Source organism: Bombus vancouverensis, chromosome 18 (genome assembly GCF_051014615.1).
Source record: "Bombus vancouverensis nearcticus chromosome 18, iyBomVanc1_principal, whole genome shotgun sequence".
Classification (NCBI taxonomy): Eukaryota; Metazoa; Arthropoda; class Insecta; order Hymenoptera; family Apidae; genus Bombus; species Bombus vancouverensis.
In genome coordinates, this window is record NC_134928.1 from 967,801 (window position 1) to 992,706 (window position 24,906).

At 25.7% G+C, this 24,906-nt stretch overlaps 1 protein-coding gene and 3 pseudogenes across 1 annotated transcript in view; 2 read left to right on the top strand and 2 right to left on the bottom strand.

Annotated features, from left to right (window-relative positions):
- The window catches only part of LOC143304033 (uncharacterized), a 189,712-nt gene that overhangs the window by 137,568 nt on the left and 27,238 nt on the right, over positions 1-24,906 (bottom strand). The window lies entirely within an intron of this gene.
- On the top strand, positions 1,426-3,068 carry LOC143304046 (NADH-ubiquinone oxidoreductase chain 5 pseudogene; annotated as a pseudogene).
- Positions 7,481-22,977, bottom strand: LOC143304047 (cytochrome c oxidase subunit 1 pseudogene; annotated as a pseudogene).
- LOC117161793 (U6atac minor spliceosomal RNA) lies at positions 19,882-19,965 on the top strand (annotated as a pseudogene).

Genomic DNA, 24,906 nt, shown 5'->3' on the forward strand with positions numbered 1-24,906 from the left:
AATTTATTTAGTTTATTCTTTTGTGAAGGAGTTTTAGGTTTATCATTATTAGTTAGAATAAATTATGAATTTGGTCATCAAAAAATTAATATTTTAAATTTAATTTAAGAATGGAAGTTACAATTGTGGTTGTTATTATTATTTTATTTAAGTTTATGGTCATCAAAAAATTAATATTTTAAATTTAATTTAAGAATGGAAGTTACAATTTTGGTTGTTATTATTATTTTATTTAAGTTTATAAATTTTTATATTTTAAGAAATTTAATATTTTTATTGATATTGAATTTTTTAATAAATATAAATTGATTAAAATTAATTAATTTAGTTGGAGGTTTAGGTTTATCATTATTAGTTAGAATAAATTATGAATTTGGTCATCAAAAAATTAATGTTTTAAGTTTAATTTAAGAATGAATGAAGTTACAATTGCGGTTATTATTATTATTTTATTTAAGTTTATAAATTTTTATATTTTTTCTTTACCTATATTATATTTAATTTTTAAATTAATAAATTTTAGGAATAGAATTAGTTTTTTTATATTGGAAATTTTAATAATTAAATTTGATAAATTTGGTTTCATATATTTATTAATATCATTTTTAGTAAAAATTCCAATATATTTATTTCATGGTTGATTAATTAAAGCTCATGTTGAAGCTTCATTTTTTAGATCAATAATTTTAGCTTCAGTAATATTAAAATTAGGAAGATATGGGATATTACGTTTTTTATTAATATTTAAAATTATATTTAAGTTAATAAAATCGTATTTATTTATAATTAATTTAGTAGGGATAATTATTTTAAGATTGACATGTTTATTTCAATTTGATATAAAATTGATTATTGCTTTATCTTCAGTTGTTCATATAGGAATTATATCTTTAGGTCTGTTAGTAAGAAAAAAAATTAGAATTTTAGGTAGATTATTAATAATAATTTCTCATGGATTGGTTTCATCTGGTTTATTTTATTTGGTTAATATAATTTATATACAGACTAGAACGCGAATTATTTTTATTAACAAAGGTGTAATAAATCTAATACCTTCAATAACAATAATATGATTTTTAATGTGTATTTATAATTCTGGAGCTCCATTATATTTAAATATAGTAAGTGAAATTTTTTTATTAATAAGATTAATTGGTTGATGTAAGTATTTATTTATATTTTTATTATTTTATTGTTTAGTAAGATTTATTTATTCAATTTATTTATTTAGATTTATACACTATGGAAAAATTTTTTATTTCAAAATAAATTTAATAAATAGTTATTTAATAAATTATTTGAGTTTAATTTTACATTTTTTGCCTTTAAATATTTTTATTTTTAAATTATTTTTTTATTTAAATAGTTTAATGTAAAATATTGAATTGTGATTTCAATGATATATAAATTTATATTTTAAATTAAATGAAAATAGTAGTTTCTGGAATTGTTTTAATGATTATAAGTTTTATTTTTATATCTTTTAGTTTTTATATTTTATTTATTAATAAATTATTTATTTTTGAATGATTAATTTATAATATTAATTGTATAAAAATAAATTTAATTTTTATAATTAGATTTAAATTATTAATATTTGTATTTTTAGTAATATTAATTAGTTCTTTTATTTTATTATATAGTATTAGATATATAAATTTAAATAATAAATATTTAATAAATCGTTTTTATTATTTAATATTAATATTTTTGATTTCAAAATTTTTTTTAATTTTAAGACCTAATATATTGACTTTATTATTAGGTTGGGATGGATTAGGATTAATTTCTTATTGTTTAATTATTTATTATCAAAAATTTTTATCATTAAATTCTGGAATAATTACAGTAATTTTAAATCGTTTAGGGGATTGTAGATTATTAATAATTATTTCTTTTATAGTAATTTTTGGTAGATGGAATTTAATATTATATAAAATAAATTTTTTAATTTTATTAATATTTTTTTTAATGGTATTTACAAAAAGAGCTCAATTAATATTTATGATTTGATTACCTGCTGCAATAATGGCTCCTACTCCTGTTTCTTCATTAGTTCATTCATCAACTTTGGTTACTGCTGGAATTTATTTATTAATTAATTATGAAATGATAATTGATTTAAAATATAAAAGATTTATTTTAATAATTTCAAGAATAACAATATTAATTTCAGGAATAATAGCTAATTTTGAAATAGATTTTAAAAAAATTATTGCTTTATCAACATTAAGACAATTAGGTTTTATAATGAGAATTTATTCTTTAGGAATAACAGATTTAACATTTTTACATTTATTTATTCATGCGTTTTTTAAATCTATAATATTTATATGTGTAGGAAGAATAATTCATTATATAAATGGTATTCAAAATTTTCGTTTTTATTCTGGAATATTTTTTTTGTATCCTATAAAAGGATTATTTATAATATTTTCATTATTAATGTTATGTGGTTTTCCATTTTTAGTAGGGTTTTATTCTAAAGATTTAATTGTTGAGTATTATTTTTTAAGTATTAAAAGAATTTTTAGAATAGTGAATTTAATTTTTGGAACTATTTTTACGGTATCTTATTCTTTTCGTTCAATATTTATAATAATAATAAATAATTATATAATAAATTTAATATATTTAAGAGAAGATTATATTATAATTAGAATTATATCAATAATTTTAATAATAATATTAATTTTAAGAAAATTTATTTTTAATTTTTTTTTATCATTTAAATATTAATTTAATATATATTTATAAATATTTTGTATTTAAGATAATTTTATTAGGATTAATATTTTCAATGTTAATATTGAATATAAATTAAAAAAAAAAGAAAAATTTTTATTAAAAGATTTTTTATAATAGAATTTTTTTATAAGTTTATAATTAATCAATTAATAAATAAAATAATTTATTATGAATTTTATTTTGAGAAAGGTTTATTAGAAAAATTTATAGGGAAAATTATAGGATATATTTGTGATTTATTAGAAATAAATTTTATATTTAAAGTTTCTTTATTATTATTGTTATATTTATATTTATTAGTTTTAATAATATTAATATAATATTATATATATATATATATATAAATATAAAATAAAAAGAGAAGAAAAATTAGTTTATTAAAGAATTTAAATAGCTTATATTAGAGCATAATATTGAAAATATTAGGGAAATTTTTTAAAATTTTTAAATAATATATATATATATACTTAATTATAAATTTAAATATTATTTATAAGAAATAATGATATTTTAAATCAAAATTAAAGTTAGAAGCTTTATTAAATTATTTCTATTTACAATTAATTTTATATATTAATAATTTTATATTGAAAGTATAATGTTTTATTTAAACTATATAAATTAAATTAAAATTTTTAATTTTGTATAATTTTTAAAATAAATTTATATTAATGTTTATATATATATATTAATAATAAATTGGAATATAAAAATTCAATTATTTTATTAACCATAAAATGCCTCTAATTTGGCTTCAATTTAAAATTTATTTTATTTAATTTATAAATTTAAATTTATATAAGAAGTAAAATTTACTTTTAATTTCGACTTAAAGATTGATTTATTTTTAAATCCTTATATTATTATTGTTAAAAATTTAAATTTAAATAATTTAAAATATTCAATTTAAATAATTACATGATCATTCTATTAATAAAGAAAAAATTAATATTAAAAATAAAAAGATTATTAAAATAAATAAACAAAAAAAATTTAATGCTTTAATATATGAGATTAAAGGGATTAATAGAATAATTTCTACATCAAAAATTAAAAATGTTAATGAAATTAAATAAAATGGTAATGAAAATGGAATATTTATTTTTGTAATTGGGTTAAATCCACATTCATAAGGTAAATTTTTTTCTATATTAAATTTTTTATATATTGATAGAAATTTATTTAATAAAAAAATAATTATTTAAATTATAAAAATTAATAAATAATAAATTATATGAATTAAATATATTAATTTGATATTAAATTTTTTAATTGGAAATTAAATGTAATTTATTATACTATATATTTAAAATTTAATTTAATTTATAATGATATAGTAAAATGTCAATATCAAATAGCAAATTCAAAATTAATATAATATTAATAAAAAAAATGATTTTTTATTATTCGGATTAAAGAATATAATAGAAATAATTTTCCAATTAGAACATGAATACCATGAAAACCAGTGGATAAAAAAAAATAGATCCAAAAATTCTATCATTAATACAGAAAAATGAATTATAATATTCAAAAATTTGTATAAAATTAAAATAAAATCCTAAAAAAATTGTTGATATTAATATTGAGATTCTTGATTTAAATTTATTATTTAATATATTATAATGTCTTAATGTTACTGAAAATCCTGATATAATTAAAATAATTGAGTTTAATAAAGGGATTTCAAATGGATTAAAAAATTTAATTATTTTTGGTTGTCATATTAAATTAATTTCAATTGAAGGAGAAATTGAATTATGGAAGAATGTTCAAAAAAATGAAATAAAAAAGAATAGTTCAGAAATAATAAATATAATTATTCTAAATTTTATTATTGATAAAATATAAAAAGAATGTATTCCTTGAAATGTTCTTTCTCGAATAATATCTCGGAATCATATTATTGTTGATAAAATTAAAATTAATAAATTAAAAATTATAATTAATAAATTATTTAAATAAATTCATAAAATTGTTCTTAATAATATATTTATAGTATTAAATGAAACAATAATTGGTCATGGTCTAATAGTAACTATATGAAAAGGAAAGTTTTTTTTCATTAATTTGATTCAGAAAAATATAATGTTAGTAAAATTGAGAATACATAAGCTTGAATTAAAGCTATTGAAATTTCTAAAATTAATAATATATTTTGAATTATTAAAGTTATTGGTGATAAAGTAATGAAGTTTATTATAAAATTTCTTAATAAAATAAGAATAAGATGTCCTGAAATTAAATTTGCTGAAAGACGAATTGATAATGTTCAAGGTCGAATAAAAAGTCTAATAAGTTCAATAATTACTATGAAATTTATTAAAAATTTTGGAGAATTTAAAGTCTTAAAGTTTTTAAAGGAAAATTAATAATTGAATAAATTAAAAATCTTAATCATAAAGATAGTGCTATTGATAAATTAAATATTAAATGTCTTGTTGATGTAAAGATATAAGGAATTAATCTAAATAAATTTAGTATTATAATGTAAATTATAATTCTTAAGAATGAAAAAATATTTATTGAATATTTATTGGTTATAATTATTTTAAATTCATTAAATAAATATTCAATAAATAATGTAAAAATTATTAAAATTCGTGAAGGAATTAATCAATATGAATTTAGAAATAAAATAATTGGTAAAAATATAAAAATTCAATTTAATTGAATATAATTATTAATTGAAGGATCAAATATTTCAAATAAATTATTTATCATAATCATTTTCATTTTTTATTTAAATTATTTTTATTATTATTATTATTTATATTATAAATATTTTTTATAATAATATATAATAAAAATGAATTTATTAAAATTATAATAGTAAATAAGCATATTAAACATATTATAAAGATTACTAATCAGTTAATAGGTATTATTTGTGGAATTCATTAGAAGTAAATTTTAATTACTATAATTGATTTAAAAGATCAATTCTTTAATTCAGACATCTAATGTTAGAAAAATAATAAGTAATTATTGATTTTAGAATGACAATCTAATGTTATTTAAATTAACTAATTTTTCAAATTATTTTATTTTTAATTCAATTTATAAATAATTCATAAGAAGTTCTTTCTAATATAATAGGTATGAATCTATGATTTATTCCACAAATTTCAGAGCATTGTCCAAAATAAATTCCTGGACGAATACAAAATAAATTTAATTGATTAATTCGACCAGGAATAGCATCTACTTTAATTCCTAATGATGGAATAGTTCATGAATGAATTACATCTAATGAAGAAATAATTATTCGTATAGAAATTTTAAATGGAATAATTAATCGATTATCAGTTTCTAATAATCGAAATTGATTTATTAATTCATAATTTAATATATATGAATCAAATTCATAATTATTAAATTCTGGATATTCATAAGATCAATATCATTGATGGCCAATAGCTTTAATAGAAAAATAAGGATTTATGATTTCATCAATATAATATAAAATTTTTAAAGATGGAAAACAAATAATTATTAAAATAATTATAGGAGTTAAAGTTCAAATAATTTCAATTGTATGATTTTTTAATAGAGTTAGATTTAAAAAATTATTATATACAAAATCTATAATAAAAAATGTTGTTAAAGAAATAATTATTATTATTATTATTATTATAGTTAAATTATGAAATGAAATTAAATTATCAGAGTAAAAAGAATTTGAATCTTGAAATGTTAATATATTTCATGTAGAAACTTTTAATAATTAAAATTTATTTGAATTTGAAATTCATTATTGTAATTATATTAAATTAATTTATTAATAAAAGATAAAAATCTTTATTATTGAATTTTAAATTCAAAGCACTAATCTGCCATATTAATAATTTTAATATATATATATATTATTTATTATTAAATTTTATAAATTTTAATTATTAAAAATATTTTTAATTTTATTATTTATAATTAAAGGAATTTCAATAAGTGAATGATCTAAAGGAGGATAATTATTTAATCATTCTAGAGAAGATTGATGGAATTTAAATATAATTAATCGTTTTGAAATTAATCTTTCAAAAATAATAAAAATAAAAAATAATATTCTATTTATTGAAATTATTGCTCCAATTGATGAAATTAAATTTCAACAATAATAAGATTCAGGATAATCTGAATATCGTCGAGGTATAGATATTGAACCTAAAAAATGTTGAGGGAAAAAAGTTATATTTACACCAATAAATATTATAATAAATTGAATTTTTAATCATTTTTGATTTAATATTAGACCTGTAATTATTGGGTATCAATGAATAAATCTAGTAATAATGGCAAAAACTGCTCCTATTGATAGAACACAATGAAAATGTCCTACTACATAATAAGTATCATGTAAAATAATATCAATTGATGAATTTGATAATATTACTCCTGTTAATCCTCCAATTGTAAATATTAAAATAAAACCAATTGATCAGATAATTGTAATATTAAAATTTATTTTTGAACCATGATGAGTTGCTAATCATCTAAATACTTTAATTCCTGTAGGAACAGCAATAATTATTGTTGCTGATGTAAAATAAGCTCGAGTATCAACATCTAATCCTACAGTGAATATATGATGAGCTCATACAATAAATCCTAGAAATCCAATTCCTAATATAGCATAAATTATTCTTAAATTTCCAAAAGTTTCTTTTTTTCCTCTTTCATTTATAATAATTTGAGAGATTAATCCAAATCCTGGGAGAATAAGAATATAAACTTCTGGATGGCCAAAAAATCAAAATAAATGTTGGTATAAAATTGGATCTCCACCTCCTATAGGATCAAAAAATGATGTATTAAAATTTCGATCAAATAGAAGTATAGTAATTGCTCCTGCTAGAACTGGAAGGGATAAAATTAGTAATATAACTGTAATACATACTGATCATGAAAATAAATTAATTTGATCATAATTTAATGAAAAATTTTTTATTAATATAATTGTTACAATAAAATTTAATGAACCAATAATTGAAGAAATTCCTGTTATATGTAAAGAAAAAATTGCAATATCTACAGAAGGTGATGAATGAAATATATAAGATGATAAAGGTGGATATACAGTTCAACCTGTTCCTACATTAGGTGTAAATAAAGTTCTTAATAATAATATAAAAAGAGATGGTGGTAATAATCAAAACCTAATATTATTTATTCGTGGAAAAGCTATATCAGGTGATCCTAGTATTAATGGAATTAAATAATTTCTAAATCCTTCAATTATAAATGGTATTACTATAAAAAAAATTATTAAGAATGCATGTCTGGTTACTAATGAATTATAAATTTGATCGTTGTTAATTTATATTCCAGGATGACTAAGTTCTATTCGAATTAATAATCTTATTGAGGATCCAATTATTCCTGATCATATTGCAAAAATAAAATATATTATTCCAATATTTTTATGATTAGTTGATATTAATCATTTTTTTATTAAGATTTATAAATATAAAATTTATATAATTAATTTTGAAGATTAATAGTTTATTTAACATAAAATCTTAAATATTAATTTAATATAAATTAATTAATTAAATTTTTAATTATAATTATAATAATTTTAATTTAATTAAATTAAATAAAATTTTAAAAATTAATTTAAAAATTTTTAAATAATAAAGTATTATGTCTGAAAAAGAAATAAACTGTAAATTTATTTATAAAAATTAAAAATTTTTTAATACTATTATAAAATTTATTTTATGATAATTTAATATAGTTTAAAAAAATATATTAAACTGCAAATTTAAAGATTAAATTAATAATATTTATATTAAATTAAATAAAATAAATATAAGAGAAAAAAATAAAATTACTATTGAAATGTAAGTTTTTATATGAAAAATTTCAAAATTTATAATTGTTTTATTAAAATTAAATTTTAATAAAATATATTTTAATAAAATGAAATAATTTCATATTATAATTATTCTTATTAATAATAATAAAATTATTAAATTATTTCTTAAATTTAAATTTAAATTATAAATAAATTCTCATTTGAATATAAATGATAAAAATAATGGGAAAGAGGAATATATAAATACTAAAATAATAAATATAAAATATGAATATATTGAAAGATTTCTAAAATTTAAATTATTTAAATTATAAAAATTAAACAAATATATTAAAGTTGAAAATATACATAAGTAAATTAAGACTTATAATATAAATAAGTTTTTATTAGAATGAATAATAAAAATAAAAAATAATGAATTAAAGATTGATGAACATCCAAATAATTTTTTTATAGAGAAATTTATATTTTTGTATAAAGCAATAAATATATTATTAATTAATATAATAAAAATTAAATATGGTGTAATGAAAATTATTGAAGAAGAAAAGTAAATTGGAATAAATTTTATAAATCTTGAAATAATTATAATTTGGTTTCATGAAGATATATTATAAATATAAATTATTCAAAAACAAAATGGAAATATACCAATTTTTAAAAATATAGATAAATTTAATAAAAAATTAATTATATAATTTTTAAAAATAAAGATTTGTGTATAATTTAAAGAAATAATTATAATAATTAATAGTCTTGAAATTGATGATATTATAAAATACAAAATTCTAACAATTTTATTATTTGATTTAATATTAATTATTCTAATTAAAATAATTGTTGAAAATTCTATTAATAATCATTTAATGTAAATTCTTGATGAATTTAATATAGTAAAAAATAAAATAATTACTGATAAAAAAGAAAATATATATATTTTATTATAAAAGATAAATATTTAGTTTTTTTAGAAAATTAAATATTATATATAAAAATAAAATTTATATAGAAAAAAAATTTCTATTAGTTTTTAACTTATTATATAAATAGTAATAGTATAATTTAATTATATACATAAATATTTTATCAAAATATATCTTTTATCAGACATATTACTTATTTTTTAAAGTTTTATATAAAAATTTTTAAAATTTATCGATAGGATATGAACATCTAAGCTTAATTTAGCTTATTATATAATTTATAAATTTAATTTTTTAAGTATAGTTAATTAAATTTATTAAATTGTAATTTAATAGTAACATTAGAATTGAATATAATTTATTAGAAATATAAATTATTAAGTTATTAATGAAAAGTTAGATATATTTTAAAAAATTACTATTAAATGCAATTTAATTATTATATTTTTGTTAACCAATACCCAAATTGTGAATAATAAATCAATAAATTAAATTATATATATATATATTTATGTATATAATTTATATTTTTATTAAGTTAATTTAATATATAAAAATTATTAATTTATTTAATTTTATTTGATTTGAAAATTTAAAAATTTATTTTTTAATAAATAATAATATTATATTTATTTATATTAAATTTATATATATATATATAAATATATATATGAACAAAAATTTTATAAATTTATAATTTTAATTATTAAAATTTTTTATTATTATATTTTTAATATAATAAAAAATAATAACTAATTAAAAATTGATTTAAAAAATTATTTTTAAAATTTATTTATTTTCATAATAATATTAAAATTTATTATAAAAAATTTATTTTAAAATATTAAATTTTTTTAATTTGAAAAAATCTAAAATTTTAAATTAAGTAATTAATATATATTGTAAATATTAATATATTAATTTTATTATTTATATTTTAAAAGTTATTAAAAATTTATGTTTTATATTTTAAGTTTATATAAAAATAATAATTAATTAAAAATTAAAAAAATTAAAGTTATATTTAATGTTTTTTAATACTTTTATAATTATTAAGTATTGATTTTTATTTTAATATAAATTTTTAAAATAGAATATTTTTATTTTATTTAATATTTAATTGTTTTAATAATATATATATAGATATATATGTCGGAGATGAAATGAAAACCGGAGCCTTCCCTATGCAATTTTGAGGAAGCCTTTTAATGCTTTAGCCCAGATCTTATCATAACTGTAATTAAGTAATTGTCATCTGTAATTGTTTGACATTTGTGAAAAGCGAAAGTGGGTTCGAGGTGACAACTGGTCGCTGAACGTAGCCACGGTCACGGGATAAACGTTTTGCCTGACGAAGGTGTGGATCGGTTGTATTGTTCTCCCTAGAAATCACATAGAATTGTACTTTAGAGATGTCGATATAATGGGACACACGTTGTATGAGGAATCAATCTCCAGACAGAAACTGCCTAGCAACGGCGTTTGGATCTTTCTCGATGTTTCCAAGGAGTATATAACAAACTTCTGACAGATATTGCCTAGCAACAACGATTGGAACCTTCTCGATGTTTCCAGCGAGAATATAACAAACAAATGCAGTCGGATTACGAAAAAGATTTGAATCAGAGAGGCATTCGTGTGATCGCCTTGGAAAGTGATACATCGAGTAATTTTTCCGAGTGATTCGGCAAACGTATTTTTTGTGTTATAAAATTGTTTAAAGTTTTCCCGTTGACCGTGGATTCGTTTGAACCCCGGATCATTGTTTATAGCGTAAATTAAATTCAATATTTGTAAATTTATCAATCGTTAATTTTCATTATTCGTTAAATTAGTAAATCGTAAGATATATTCGTTTCTTTTATTGTTCGATAAAACTTATTATTCTTTAATCTAATTAATAATTTAATTTATCATTTGTTAATCAATCATATCATTTATAAAAATTCATTATTCATAATATTTGTAAAACCTTGTTCATTCGTGTAAATATATTCTCTGTTTTGTAAAACAATGGCTAATTCAAACGAAGAATCGTTACGCGCCTTAAATCCTAATGTTAACCCGATATATATATATATTAAAAAAATATTAATTTTTTTAAATGTTTATATTTGTATATAAATTTTAAATTTAGTTAGTTAAATTTTTAAAATATTTAAATTTAATATTAATATATTATTTTGATATAAATAAAAAAAATAATTATTTAAAAGTAGATTAAAAATATATCTAAATTACTTAAAAATTTATTTTAATTATTATTTATTATTATTATATTTTATTTATTATAAAATATTAATTTTATTTTAATATAAGTTTTTAATAAAAAATTTTAAGTTTATTTTATTTTTAATAATTTTATTAAATAATAATTTTTTTATTTTATTTTACATGAATTTTTTAGATGTATTTTTTTTTAATTTATTTATATATTTTTAAATTTTTATTTATTTATTTAAATTATATATATTTATAATTTACATATATTTTTAAATTTAAAATTATTTATTTTTATATTTTATATTTTAAATATTATAAAAAATAATAGTTAATTAAAAATTTATTTAAAATATTTTAAATATATTTATTATAGATTATTAATTATAAAATATTGATTTTATTTTTAATATATTTTTATTATTTTTCATTTTAAATTAATTTTAAATATTAAATAAATTTATTTATAAATATATTGTATATATATTATTTTTTATTTAATATTAATTTTATTTATTTAATATTTTATATGTTTTTAAGTAAATTATATTTAATTTAAATTATTTAACTTTTATTTTATTATATTTAAAATTTATTAATAATAATTAATTAAAATATAAAATAATTCAATTTAAAAAAATTATTATTATTATTATATTAATTTATATAAAATAATAATTTTTAGTTTATTATTATTATGAATTTTTTTATTAATTAAATTTGAGATATTATAATATATTAAAAAATATTAATTTATAAAATTAGTTTTAAAAATTATCAATAAAATTTATTTTTAATATATTAATTAATAAATTTTTTAATAATATTTATAAATATATTTGAAGAATTTATTATTTTTTTAAATATTTTTATGTTTAAAATTATTTAATTATTTAATAATTAAATTTAATTTTATTTAAGTATATATATATAAATAAATTATTTAATTAAATAATAATTAATTATTATTTTATTATTATAATTATTTTTTTTAGAAGAAGTAAATAAAAATTTATTGAAATTATTATTTAATATATTCTAATTAAGTATTAATTTAATTCTTTTTTAACTAAAATATAATAATTAATTTATATATTAATATATGTATATAAATTAATATATTTATTTTTTAAATTATATTTATAATTTATAAATATAATTTTTTTATATATATATGATATATATATGTCGGAGATGAAAGAACACCGGAGTCTGTATTTGAACAATTGTAGTTATTCAATCCGATTGTAATTGTTCGAGAGTTGTGATAATGAGCTTGGGCTCGAGGCGACAGTCAGTCGCCGAACGTAGCAGCGGTCACGGGATGAACGCTTTGCCTAGCAAAGGTATGGAGTAATTCTATAGCTCTCCTTAAAGGAAATATTCGTGGCGACACGCGACAATAAACATTCCAACGGTTTCTGTCTCGTGGCTCGCCACACGCAGACCCTATTCTTCGAGTAAGATGATTGCCAGATGTCGATGCGTCTCCGCAGTACATGTTCGGCTAGCCCGAGGGCCCGTTATAAATCTTAAGGTTTAGTTAACTAAAGTCCTTCAAACAGACAAACAGTCTTTGTCCCAACTACGGGAAGATAGGGGAGACATATTTTTCAACGAGCGGCGTCTCCCACTAGCAACTTTCCCTCGAAGGCGGCTAGCATCTTTTTCTAACCACCGATATGGAGATTGACCAATTAGCAGCAACGTCAATTTCCCTTACTTTCTGAACGAAGGCTTTTCTCGACGAATCCGATGATCTCGTGTCCTTAGACACACCCCAGTATAGTTCTCCTCTGTGGAATCATCGGGACGGGACGCGCATTCTTTGACGCGCTCCCGTCGACTAAAGAGTAACGTCTTTACGCTCAGCAATTATTTTTTACGAGTCAGACTTAGATTCAGCGAGAACGCCTATCTGTCATCCCGTTGACCGCGGATTCGTTATTGAACCTGAGATCACTGTCACTAGTGTCGCGGACGTCTCACCGCCGTGATAGATTGTCAAACCTGTGTTATTCATACCTGTGTCAATAAATCGTATCTTCGCTACACCGCAACGATGGCTACCTTCAATGAAGACTCCTCAAACACCGACAACCCTATCCTCACTGCTTCTCCGACATATATATATATATATTTATAAATATTTTTATATATTTGTTTAAAATTCGTTTTTTTCTAAAATTAAAAATTATTAATGATATTATTATAAATATTATATTTATAAATTTTTAATTTTTTACTAATTAATTTAAGTAATTTTCATTTTTTTTGAAAAAAAATGAAAATTACCGTTTATTTATAGTTTATAAAATATTAATTAAATAAATTTATATATATGAATATAAACAAAATATAAATAAATAAAAATTATAAAATTAATATTTTTGAAATATTGGATAATAAAAAATATTTAATGAAGTAAAATAGAATTTTTGTTAAAAATTTTAAATTTTTAAATAATAAAATATATATATATTTGATTTAAAATTTATTAATTAAATAAAAATATTTTATGGATATTTAATGAAATAAAATAAAATTTTTAACAAAAAATTGAGAATTTTTGAATAAAATTGGCAAAAATTGGATTATCTTTTATATAAGTATATATTAATATATAATTATTAATTTTAAATATATTAATTTTAAAATCTTTATATATATATTTAATTTTATAAAAAAATTAAAATATAAATATAATAATTTTAAAATTAAATTGAAAAAATATTATATATATAATTAAATATTTATATATAAATATTAATTTAAATTATAATTATTTTATTATCTTGAGATATATATTTAAATAATTAATAATAGTAGGTAATATTTGTTGAGGTTATTCGGTGTGTAAACAGAGAAAACACGTGGATAAATTGTAAGGTAGAAAATATATTTAAATAGAAGTGTAATAAGTAAAAATACAATTTGAGCTGGTCCAGATCCGCACGCTAGCTGTGTTACCTAATAACTGAAAAACCCCGAAGCCAACGTCGCCTGTCTACTGTTTATGGCCTGAATTTGTCGCAGTCTTTTGTCTACACGCTGTCGATGGCTTCAGTGCTTGAGAAAACTAAAAAAGACCAGATGTAGAGTTTTCTTAGAAGTGGTAACCACTTCAACAATATTAATTATTAATTATTTAAATATTAATATATTTATATATATATTATATTATATGTATATATATTATTTATTAAATTTGTTCTTTGTATAATATTTCCGATAATTTTTATATTTAAGGAATTATTTTCTTCCCATTCCGCTAACTCAGAGTGTTATCTTAATTTTGATGCGAGTTTTCAACTATCTTCTGATTTGTTGCTATAAAAAGTCAGCTACGTATATTTCAACGATAGGTTGCTTCTGTCCCTTAATTTATATGCACAAGATTCTCCTTCAAATTGTGTTATATAATATCTAATGGTATCCAGATTAAAGCAATCCATATGAGCGTTTTCCTAGCTCCCATACTTTGTTAACGTCGGTTATAAATCCTAGTGCTTGTTCCATATATGCTATGTCCTTTATATTTCTGTATAAGTATGCCGATTTGACGTTAGATTGCTTGATTTCCATTCGATTAATCGTTGTTAGAGCCAGCATAGCCCTTGCTGTGTCCAATCGTTTGACAGGAGCGAATGATTCCCCGTAATTTATTCCGATTTCTAGTTACGTGCTACTGCGAGTAATCGTGCTTTGTACTTTATATTTCCTTCCTGCGAATGTTTCTGACTGTACACCTATTTGCTTTCTATCGTTTCTATCTCTTTTTCATGCTGCACTAATCTCCATATCGTGCGCTGTCTCATCGTGTTGAGACACGATCTCTGATTCTATCGCTGCCACATTGTTGTTTGGTAGTAATAACATTCGTTCCGGGACTATCGATGGACTCGTCAGTAAGGCTATGCCCGGTAGTCCCTGCCTTAGACGTAGGGGGAGTCTCGCTAGGTGCGGTATTTGTATCAATCGCTCGTATATTCGACCGCTAGCGAGTTAGATAGACTCGTTGTCGTCGTAGCCCTCTAGTGTTGGCGGTTATCTACTAACTTGGTAGAAATATAGAAATTCAAGTTCGAGGCTGTTTAGGCAGACAGAAAGAAACGAAGAAGAAAGAAGATGTGGAGCATCTATATGCAACAATAGATGCTACCAGAATGTAAATGCATTAGATAAAAGTGAGTTCGAAAACTAGTAGAACTTTACCAATTTTTTGCAAGAGTACGGTTGAGTTACGACCTGCGATTCCTTTGAGACATGTTATCCTCATGATGAGTAGGATACCATGCAATAAGAAGAAATTTGACTTTAAAAGTCATGTTTAAATCAATTTTGCATGAACTTTTATTTACAAACTTCCATCAATCCTGTCCATACAATATTGATGTATATTATAATATATGTATTTCAATATTTAAGTTCTGATATACTATGGTTATAGAAAAAGTACGGCTAAATAGCGTATCAGGTGCTTTGACTTAAACAACAGACAGATTGTGAAATAGATTAGACTACGATACCCTTATTCTGTCAAAAAATTTATTCTGACCTCCATTTACGATATTTAGTGTCATTTTCTTAATTTTGAAAGAATTCACATCAATGATAACATAACACAAAATACAATAACAGACGCAATGTAGTGTTTAATACTGATGTTGTTTTGTAATGTTATCGTTGAATACGCAAAAAGAAAATTTTAGAAATGATGTCCTGGCTTAATCAACAAAGATATGTAAATTATCACGACGATGAATGCTAATTACATATGTAGTATATTAAATAGTCTAGAGTAAGGACAAGAAAGGATGTTGTTACGTCGTGCGACATTCTATCTAGACCAGGTCACACACCGCGGACAGGATGGCAACCAGATGTCCGCACGCCTTCACTGCGTACCTTCACTAGTCTTAAGAGCCGATCATAAATCTTAGAGGAATTTCTAAGGTCTTTCAGACCGAACCAAACATCTGCACTAAGTCACTGTCTAAAGGTTATTGTTTACTACGGAAACATAGGAGAAGTTCGTCTTTCTCATGTACGATGTTTTACACTAGCAACTTTCTCTCAGGGCAGTTAACACCCTTCCCACACTCTTCCACACCAATCCAGAAAATTAACCTATTACCAGAGAAGTCCTTCCCTCACTCTCCCAACAAGAACTTGGTCTTAACAAATCAGCTTTTCTCGCATCATTAGACCCACCCATCGCAAGTGTCCTCCGCTGCATCATCGTCACAGAAAGTCAGTCTTTATACGTTTTTTGAACCTTCAACATCTAAGCGTGCGTCGCGTACAACACCTTGTTACTCCAGCTATCAATCGAATTAATTGTACCTTTCTAGTTAAGAAGTTGTTGGAATAAACATTAATTGTATTCGTTAATTCAGTGTAAAATCAATTTAACCACCCCTATTATCGCAAACGAAATCAGGGGATCGATCATTTCGTGGCGTCGATTATCCAATCGTAACGGGAATTTACGACTCCCGTTGACGTGCCTTCTCGCGTCTCCCCGCGAATGGTCGAAACAGATGTTCTATTTGAAGAGAAGTTTAGTTTTATTTTAACAAGTAATACTCAATGCAAAAGCTGACTACAAAATCGTCGTACGACTTATCCTCCCACTCGGCTCACAACATCTTGTATGTGTCGCCTTCTTACGTCTCCTGTTAAACGCCTGAGGTTTTTTTTTTTATTTATTTATTTGGATTTTACAATTTGTACAGTAGGATATTTGGTAAAATATTAAAGCGGTATACTAATATAACATGTGGGTGGCTACCCCCAGCGGGGTACCATTATCGTGTTTGTTAGGTTATGTCCTTTGTGAGATCTGTTGGGTGTTTCCTTTTTAATCTTCTTTTTATGCTTGATGTGTCGACCGTTTCCGCTGCCAGCCGGTTCGGGTGCGTTGCTATTCTTTCTCTGTACCTTCTTGCGAATCTGCTAATCTCTTCCTTGACCGTTGGTATTCCAAGGTCTTTCCGTATGTCCTCGTTTCTAACGTACCATGGCGCGTTTACTATTGTTCTGAGTATTTTCGATTGCGTTGCCTCTATTTTGGTTATATGGCTCATTGTTGCTGTTCCCCATAGTGCTATTCCGTACGTCCAGATTGGTTTTATGACCATTGTATATGTCGGAGATGAAAGAACACCGGAGCCTTTGGAATTTTGGATAATCCCGCAACATTGTAACCTAGAGTCTACTATAGCTGTAACTGAACAATTGTAGTTATTCAATCGGATTGTAATTGTTCGAGAGTTGTGATAATGAGCTTGGGCTCGAGGCGACAGTCAGTCGCCGAACGTAGCCGCGGTCACGGGATGAATGCTTTGTCTAACAAAGGCATGGAATAATTCTATAGCTCTCCTTAAAAAGGAAATAGTTGTAACACTCGACAGTAAACATTCCAACGGTCTCTGTCCCGTAGCTCGCCACACGCAGAGTAAGATGATTGCCAGATATCGATGCGTCTCCGCAGTACATGTTCAGCTAGCTCGAGGGCCCGTTAAAAATCTTAAGATTTAGCCAACTAAAGTCCTTCAAACAGACAAACAGTCTCTGTCCCAACTACGGGAAAATAGGGGAGACCTATTTTTCAACGAGCGGCGTCTCCCACTAGCAACTCTCCCTCGAGGGCGGCTAGCATCTTTTTCTAACCATTGATATGCAGATTGACCAATTAGCAGCAACGCCAATTTCCCTTACTTTTTGAACGAAGGCTTTTCTCGACGAATCCGATGATCTCGTGTCCTTAGACACACCCCAATATAGTTTTTCTCTGTGGCATCATCGGGACGGGAAAGGCATTCTCGCTCGCGATCTCACCGATTAAAGAGTATCATCTTCGCGATCAGTGGTTATTTCACGTTTTAGCCCGACATAGATTTTGTGAGTGCGTTCATCTATCATCCCGTCGAACCTAGGATCATTGTCATTAGTTTCTCGAGTACCTAAGTACCACCGTTACTTGTCCGATTCTATAATAATCGCATTTGTACTAGTCAATGTCTTCTCTAGTGCATAACGACAACGTGTAACCCAAACGAAGATTCGTTTCACGCCCCTAACCCTAATTCTAATGTAAACCCGACATATAAGAAGCGGCATAGATATAAGAGATGTAAAGCCGAAAGTTCGTCCAAAGCCAAAAGGCACGGACTATGCAATAATAAATAAAGAAATAAATAAATAAAATTAGCAAGAAGGAAATATAAAGTACAAAGCAAGATTACTCGCAGTAGGACGTAACTAGAAATCGGAATAAATTACGGGGAATCATTCGCTCCTGTCAAACGATTGGACACAGCAAGGGCTATGCTGGCTCTAACAGCGATTAATCGAATGGAAATCAAGCAATCCAACGTCAAATCGTCATACTTATACAGAAATACAAAGGACAGAGTATACATGGAACAACCACTAGGATTTATAACCGACGTTAACAAAGTATGGGAGCTAGGAAAACGCTCATATGGATTGCTTTAATCTGGATACCATTAGATATTATATAACACAATTTGAAGGAGAATCTTGTGCCTTGCCTCTCAACACTGCTCTTACTACAAGAAATATAATAGCAGCAAAAATATATGAAGAGCTTTATAATAGATTTAATAATAATACTTTTAATTAAGGGAATTATTTACCTTCGCCCCTTGTATTTTGAGAGGGCTATGAAAAAAGTACATTTCCTTCATGAGGCTAATTAGAATACTTTCTATGATATACATTGCCACATTAAGAATCAAATACTTTCCATTCAGCTAGAAGCTCGGCGGGGCAGCCAGCTACGCTCGTTGAAGCTCAGAACTGAAGACGACGCGTTGCGAGTTCGAATCCTCGGCGTAAGGAGACCTCTCCCAGTCTTTAAAAAGGGACGGAAAAACCAAAATTTCTCTTAGAATATACAAACAGGCAAGCGGCCAACCCCTCCCTTGCGTGTGTTCTGGGTGTACTTTCTGGGAGTACGTGGTTTTTAAACGTGCTTGGTGTTAAGCACACAGGGGCCCGACGATAAAAACTCGCACTGGTGGTACACTGTCCCGTTCGTGGAGGTTTTAGCCGGTAAGAATCCGGCACTACCTTCTGCCCTTCCCCACAGGGTGGTAAGGTGTCTATGAAGATTTCCTCCACGTAAAAAAAAAAAAAAATTTTTTGTAGTATGAAAGGAGAGACGTTTAACATTAACGCAGACAAGGGTGGAACACATATAAATGGTATCATTGGCGAATAATCTTTATCAATAATCGACATGAAAGTAGGTGTTACGCCACGATGCTTACCACAGGCTGTATTTTCTAACCGTCGCTCGCGGTCCTACAGTGTCGCAGGCAGACCGTCTTTTCTGCCCGCCGGATCATATACAATGTATCGACGGGCGCATAGTTGTCGCCAAGCAGCGAGCCCTAGAAACGTCGATTTTTGTCCGTAACGTTTTCGACACAAGAAGAGCCATACGTGATCATAGGCGCGAGCGGTGGCGTGAACCGAGCATAATGGGGCTCGTCTTCCAAACAAGACAAAGAAATGATCGAAAGGCAATCAGTCCCTTCTGACGAGTCAAGCGTTAGACATCGAGAGCTCTGACGAGCAAAATCAAAATCATATAGTTTAACGAATTCATTGAGAGATATCGTAAGGTCGAGTCAACTTTGTGTAATTTATTCATCATATTATTGTCAAATATATTATTTTATGTTCACCTGTTAATACAGTGTTACTTCATTGAACCACCTCTGTTATCTTAATCGAAACAGGGGAACGACTATTTCGTGGCGTCGATTAACAGAATCGTAGCGAGAATTTACGCCTCTCGCTGACGCGTTTTCCTAGCGGTCGCGTCTCTCCGCGAAAGGTCGTAACAGTATAAAAAAGAACATAGTCGGACTACATGCCGTTGAATAGGGGGGGGGCAGAATTATAAAAAAATCAGGAAAAGCTAGAAGAAGAGAAGGAGAAAAGGGAATGAACAAGCGAAAGTGTGGAAAAATACCTGGAGGAATGTAAAGACTGGACCTGCAGTCCAAGGGAATAACAGTAGAGGAAACGTGGACTGAAATAAAAAAGAAGATAAACGAAGCAATGCCAGAGAAGAAAGTGAAGATGAGGAAATGGGGTATGGGAGATGTTGAGGTTATTCGGTGTGTAAACAGAGAAAACACGTGGATAAATTGTAAGGTAGAAAATATATTTAAATAGAAGTGTAATAAGTAAAAATACAATTTGAGCTGGTCCAGATCCGCACGCTAGCTGTGTTACCTAATAACTGAAAACCCCGAAGCCAACGTCGCCTGTCTACTGTTTATGGCCTGACTTCGTCGCAGTCTTTTGTCTACGCGCTGTCGATGGCTTCAGTGCTTGAGAAAACTAAAAAGGACCAGATGTAGAGTTTTCTTAGAAGTGGTAACCACTTCAACACCCTCCCTAAAACTCTACATCCCTACAAACAATTATCTCAAATTTACAAATTATCTCTTAATATTTTCTAACTCTTGTCGTAAATATCTGAAAATTAATTTGTCAATGCCTTCTCAAGTACATTTGCCAGCCGCCTTTCTCTTTTCCATACAAATTAATTTATTACACAAAAAAAAACTAGAAGACTAAACAGATTATGTAGAGTTTTTCCTCTTTTTTTTTTTTTGAGAGGTAATAATCACTTCGACACCCTCCCTAAAAACTCTACATGTTTACAAACAATTACCTCTTAATATCTTTTTTACTTTTCAAACCTAACTTTTTCCTTAAATATTCAAATCTCGGTTTTGGCAACGCCTTTGTACATATATCTGCCAATTGCTTTTCGCTTGTTACATACGTTATATCAATTTCGCCTCTATTGTATAAATCTCGCAAGAAATGATATCTTACGTCAATATGCTTACTTCTTTGATGGAATTCTGGATTCTTAATTAATTTCACGGCACTAGTATTGTCTACACATAGCATATACTTAAGGATCTCTAATTTACATTCAAGAAATATTTTCTTTAGCCACATAATTTCTTTCGCTCCTGAGGCTGCACTGACATATTCAGCTTCGGTCGTAGATAGAGCTATACATTGTTGTCGCTTACATTGCCATGTGATGGCCGCATTCGCATACTTACATACAACGCCTGATGTCGACTTTCTTGTTTCTTTGTCGCCTGCATAGTCAGCGTCGCTAAAGGTTTCGAGACTGCCTGCTTTTGTATATAAGAGTCCCATGTCTGCGGTCCCTTTTATGTAGCGCAAAATTCGCTTGACTAATTTCCACTGATACTGGTTTGGATTCTCTAAATGTCTCGCCGGTATATTTATTGCAAAGCTAATATCTGGCCTACTTACAGTTTGTAAAAACATTAAGTTCCCTACTATTGTCCTATTTCCTCTTTCTGCAACACCATTCTGTTCAGGAATGTATGGGACGTAAATTGTGTGCCTAATTCCCTGACTTCTTAAAAACTCTTTGACTTTTTTATTTATGAATTCTTTCCCTCCATCACTATGAATTTCTTTAATCTTATAGTTAAATTGATTCTCAACTTCTAAGCAAAAAGTTTCTAATTTTTCAGTTACTTCTGACTTACGTCAGAAGTAAATCTTTGTGAATTTTGGAAAATCATCTTTAAATGTAAGAAAATACAGTTTCTTGCCTAATGACTCGACTTCCATAGGTCCACATACATCCGCATAAATAATTTCGCGAAGTTTAGTCGTCCGATTGATTTTCTCGTGAAAATTCGATCTGTGATGTTTCCCGTACGCGCACCCTTCACAGAAGAAGTTACTATTCTCTACAACTTTCATATTTAAATTCTTTAAGAACTCTTTAACGTGTCTGATGTTTTTATGACATAACCGTTCGTGCCATAACTGCAATGTGTCCGCGTTTGACACCGCTCTATTGCTAAAATTACAAACTGACGGTATGATAACTCGCATATCTACTTTATACAAATTTCCCATAACAGAACCTCTTGTTATTATTTTCTGATTTTGTAAAAATATGCAATTGGTCCCTTCCATTGAAATACAAAAATCTATGCCCCTTCTTGCGACAGATCTAATCGAAAACAGATTTCTTTTCATACCTGGTACGTATAGAACATGGTTCATTGTACATGTTACCCATTTGCCGTCCACAAAAGTCTCTACTCTGATTTTTCCTTTGCCGCACGCATCCATGAACGTACCATCGCCGATCTCTATCTTCACCGTGTTATCGAATTCTTCGAAAACGCTGAACCATTCCCGTCGTTCTGTCATGTGATCCGTAGCTCCTGAGTCGATTATCCAAACATCAGGGTTTGCCGTTTGTATCGCTGAGGTACTTCCTAATAGACCAATTCCGCTGTGATCCCGATTTTGGTTTCTAGGTTCCTGGTTGTCTCTACTGTTGCTTCTTCTGTTATTTTTAAAACAGTTTTTGCTGGTGTGGCCTTTCCTTTTGCATATAAAGCATCTAAAGCAATCCTTCTTTAGATGGCCAACTTTTCCACAGTTAAAGCAACTTGGTCCTTGTTTCTCGTATTCACGTTTACTTGACTGCTTCTGCTGTTCCCTTTTATAATTATTACCTTTTGTTACCAGTGCCACCGATGTTTCCTGGTCGTCTTTCTTCCATCTAATTTCTTCCGTCATCAGCCTGGTACTAAGCCTGTCTAAGATCTTCTTTTCTTCTTCCACGGAATCCCACGCACTGTGAAAATGATCGAATTTGTTTGGTAACACCGATAAAATGCGTGTTATCAGCATTTTCTCGCCAATTTCACTCCCAAGGGCTTTCATCTTCGCCGCTATGAGTTCCAACTTTGATAGGTTGTAAGAGACATTTTCAAATTCTTCCCATTTAAAATCGAAGAACTGCTTCTGGACCATATTTAAATTCTCATCCGATTTCATGTCATATACTGTATTCAGCTTTTTCCACATTTCATGTGCTGTCGTGCAACATAAAAGAAGATCCAACGGTTTCTTTCCTACTGAGGTCACGATTAATTTTCTCGCTAATCGATCTGCTTTCAAAAATCTTCCACGAGCGATTTCTTTCTCCGCGCTGTTACCTGGATGACACAAATTCCCTTCACACACGTTGATCAGGTCGTCATCTTCCTCCAAAAGTGTACGCATAACAAAACGCCACTGGAGCCAATTTTCTTCGCCGCGTAACATCTCGACCTTCGCACTTGCTGATTCCATTTTAGCACTATCCCTTATTTTACTAAGCACAACACTTTAACAATTTATTCACTTCACGTTGCTACCTTGCAATTTACAGCCCTGGGCCCATAACCTGTTGAGGTTACTCGGTGTGTAAACAGAGAAAACACGTGGATAAATTGTAAGGTAGAAAATATATTTACATAGAAGTGTAATAAGTAAAAATACAATTTGAGCTGGTCCAGATCCGCACGCTAGCTGTGTTACCTAATAACTGAAAAACCCCGAAGCCAACGTCGCCTGTCTACTGTTTATGGCCTGACTTCGTCGCAGTCTTTTGTCTACGTGCTGTCGATGGCTTCAGTGCTTGAGAAAAACTAAAAAAGACCAGATGTAGAGTTTTCTTAGAAGTGGTAACCACTTCAACAGGAGAGAAAGCGTGGTACAACAAGGAGTGGAAAGAAAGGAAAAGAGAGATGAGAAGGGAGATGACAAAGTTTATGAAAGGAAAATGCAGCAGAGAAGCGCTCATAGAGGGAAAAGAGAAAAGAAAAGAAAAGAAGCAAAAGAAAGCAACGGGGGAAAACGGGTTAGAAAATGAGGTACGAAAGTACGCACCGAAGGAAGTGGGGGTGGCGTTATGGGAGTTAAGGGGGGGCTAAGGTTAATTCGTACAAAAAAGGCATGTTTCTGTGAATTTTTTGTGACGACACAGTTAGAATCTCTTTATTAAAACCAATAATACACTAAAGTATGACATTCGAAGTATATTGTATAAAATTTTCACGGACGTGTCTCGGAAAAAAGTAGAATTACGGTGCCCCTCGTAACTTGTTGCTGTATCATCTGAAGTCAAAAAATTAAAGTTCATTCATTAGGAAACAGCTTTCTGCAGGTAACGCTGAGAGGATTTTTCGAAATTTCAATTTTTCACTTTTTTGAAACACTTTGAACGGATAAATGCGATTTTTTGCGAAAAAATCGGATAATTTGTTATTGTAAAATAAAAATAATTAACAAATTTGAAAAAACTCT